We start from the raw sequence: 3,731 nt of genomic DNA on the forward strand, positions 1-3,731 counted from the left end.
CCTGCGCAGCGCTTCTGCTCCCGCCCCCTGCCCGCCAGCGCCTCCCCGCTCTGCTGGCCGTTCCCGCTCCGCCATTATCTCGTGTTTCCTCATGATTACCGTCCTGTCAGCCCCCTTTGATTCTCTGTCCCTGGCTCTTGGACTCTGCGTAATCCAGTCAGCTCTGTAACCTTGTTACCCCCGTTCCCGCGCACGGCTGCTTTTTCCACATTCTCTCAGGCTGTCCCTGACCACTCTCTTGAAGCCGCTCCTTAGTTCTCTCTTTTCTGGTCATCACAGCCTGGCCATTAGCAGGCAAGGCATTGAAAGTGTAGGCTCCACAGCAGATCCAGACATTGAAAGAGTCAATCTCAGTGCAGTTTGTACTTGATGACTTCATTTTTGGGCCACATCATGCTTGGAGAGCTCAACTTTGAAAGTAACCTATTTTAGTGTCTGCAAATAGATCTTTAGGTGTCAGTTTTGTACGGATTTCTCTAGAAAAGGCAAAAAGCACATCCCTGATTTCCCTTCAAGATGTGAATCTGTGTTTCAAAGCATGAAGAGAGCTGTTCAACTAAACCTGTCTTGCTATTATCTTGCTATTGTTTTTTGCTATTTTTAAAACAAAAACAGGAGAGCAAAGCAATGCATTTTCCACTAGTTCTATTCTGAAAAATGCCTGCATGGCTTTTATTTTGTAGAAAGGTTTTCCTTTAATAATTTTTTTAAATCCTGCTGAGTCAGGTGCTTAACTGAAAAATCTTCATTCAAATAATTAAATTTTACATGTTCAAAAGGAGTTGAAAACTATGTCTACATCAGCAAATGTTGGACAGCATTAAATACAGTCACTGTTCCCCATGCAGTCTTTAAATATACATTTCAACTCAAATGTCACCATAATTGTAGACCTTCTAGTTTATATTTGTCAGAAACTGGATGGATCAGAACTTTTTCCTTTTATTTGGAATATTCATGGTTTTTAAAGCTTTCCTAGTAAAATATAACATAGTCCTCACATCATTAGAGATTAATGATATATATCCAGACTTGAGTGAAACATAGTAGGTTTATATTTTGATTGTAAACTATTAACTAATTGATGTGTTATTGTATAATAGGAATTTCAAGTCATTTTCAACAATGTAAGTTCTTTCATTATTCCTATGTATCAGCAAAACACTTTCTTCATCCTTAGGAATATAAAGAGTAAGCCTGTGCCTTCACCAACAAAGCATTCAAATCCTGTTTACTTCAGATGCATTCACTCATGATCTCTTAAGTTAAACACAGGTTTAACTGTTTGACTCAAGTGAAGATATTTTTGTGGGTTTAGGTAGAGCAATGATACATTCATGACTTTTAGGATTGGATTCAGCAGCATCTGTTGTATGCATATCTATGCTTGTGTGCAAAAAAAATAAAGTCCTGGAAGGGTTGTTTTTCATTTTTTCCCCTTTTTTTCCTAATGCAGCTCATTTATGTTGTGTCAGAGACTCCTCCTTGCTTTGCTGAAACAAGCTCCTTTCCTGTTCTTTCATTCCTAAGGTTTTAAAAATGCAGCTCCAAGACATTAACACATTTAAGAGTCTACATGGATTATAAAATCAGTAATGGCTAATCTATTAGCCTCTAGCCACACTTCTCCTATCTCTGTTTCCTACCTCGCTCTAGGGAATTTTCTGTACTTTCCACTGCCAACATCCTGAACAAACCTTTCTAAATAAGAGAAAGAAACGTATATAAGCTTGTGCAGTAGAACAGACATACGATCTGTTCTCTAAAAAATAACAGCTAGTGCTTTGTTTTGGAGGATAGCTACATGCCATGCCTCTAGTACTGCACAGCATATCTTCAGTTACCTGTCAGAGACAGCTTAAAATCTGCTTCTGGGAAACAGATACTGTTGCTGAATTTAGGACTGCACCTGGAGGTAGCTGTAAAAAGGCTTGGGTTTAAAATAGCCTCCACTGGCTTGCTCCCTGGTTCCATCTGAATTCCTTACCTGAGGGCTTTCTCTGGGGAGCTGCAGCAGGCCATTCATTTTCACAAGCAGACTGTTTTTCATACACAGTGTTAACAGTATTTGTCTCAAGCTGCAAACCACATTTTATCTGATTATTTTGTGAGTTTGTGTGTTGTCATTTTTTGTGGTCTGTAGTTTCTTCATACAGCAGTGAATCTGAAAGTATGTTATATTCCGTGTTTCACCTTCTAACCACCTGCTCATAGTGAATGTCCAACTGGAAGTCAGCAAGATAAGGAGACAGCAACAGTTAAAATTCCTGATTTATTATTTTATTATGTTTACCTTTAAATGACATTGACAAAAAGATGATATTGTACGACAAAAGTATGTAATGTAAATAACTAGGAACTAGCATGAGATATAGTCACATGTTTTTAAGAGCCAAGTTTTTTTGTTGATTTAGGCTGCAGTAGGTGGAATGCAGAAGGTGAAACATATCAGCATCCTCTTCTGGTTGAATCAGCAGCCTGTTAAGCAAGAAATGAGCAATTGAATCACAGTGTTTCCAACAATAGGCTGTGGGAAATCCTTTGTCTGTGGAAACTCCCTGTGCCACTGGATTTTTTTGTACCTGTGTAATGACTGGACTCCTACTGCTGCTTCTTTTTTCATTTTTAATGGGTATTTTTAAAATAAATTAGACAATATTCGGGTCCTTTCCATGCAAAGTCCAGACAGCACTCTTATTTTTAGTGTGACAACAGCAAAAGACTGATGGAGCTGGAGTATCTCTTGCAGACTTCTTTATACTCTTGAAGTGGACCCAAGTGATTGGGACCCGGGCTGACTTAGCCAGTTCAAGTGTCCCCTACTCTGGGAGAGTTCTCAAGTGGCCAGTGCCAGCATATTGTGCCTGCTTGCTCTTTCCCACTCTGCTCTCTTGATTAGCAGGGATGTTGGCGGTGGACACTAATCACTATTTCAGCTTTTCAAGCATTTGGCTTGCTTGGGACTGTAAAAGCTGGGGTAAGTTTTCTGAAGTCCTCAGACTTCTCTAAATAAAATGAATCACAATGTATTGTAGGTCTATCTAGAGAACAAGGAAGACATAAATAGCTTTCTAATGTTGCATTATTCCCACCTCTCTTTTCTTCTCCTTCACGGAAAGAGAACCTGGGCTATTTTGTTTCTTTTGCAGGTGAGAGTGAAGTGTTGAATGTGATAGTGGCATCTCTGGCAAAGATTGCTTAGTACTTCCTCTTGTAAATTACTGCTTTGCCAAACATCAGTCTGTCCTGCATGAATTGTGTCTGCCTTTTGCTAAGCCTGAGCACTGTGAGGGAGGATAAAATCTAAACCTGAATGAGGTGGAAGAAAAACATAGGAGATGTGTTTAAGAAAAATTTTAAGAGCCATGTTAAGGAAGGACTGAGAGTGGGAAGAGGCAGACGGAGACATAAAGGACATGGGTTTGGGAAGTCATGAGGTCATATAGACAGATGGGGAAGAGACTGGTTGAAAGAGTGCTAGGAAGGAAGTGGTGTTGAGCTGGAAGAAAAAGGTGGAAATATTAGAAGTTGCGTTGGTGCTTGGGTTTTATCCCTACTTCTACAGCTTTCCCATGTTGTTCTAGGTGAGTAATTTCTAGCACCATGTCAGTGGCTACTTACATCTTTGTTTTCTGATTGTCCTGCATGGAAACTGATTTGAGCAATTATAACTGTAAACTAGATCAAAGATAATTATTGTTTGAACACAGGAAGTGAAATTAAACATGTTC

This window comes from Pygoscelis adeliae, unplaced genomic scaffold (assembly GCF_000699105.1).
Source record: "Pygoscelis adeliae isolate BGI_AS28 unplaced genomic scaffold, ASM69910v1 Scaffold103, whole genome shotgun sequence".
Lineage (NCBI taxonomy): Eukaryota > Metazoa > Chordata > Aves > Sphenisciformes > Spheniscidae > Pygoscelis > Pygoscelis adeliae.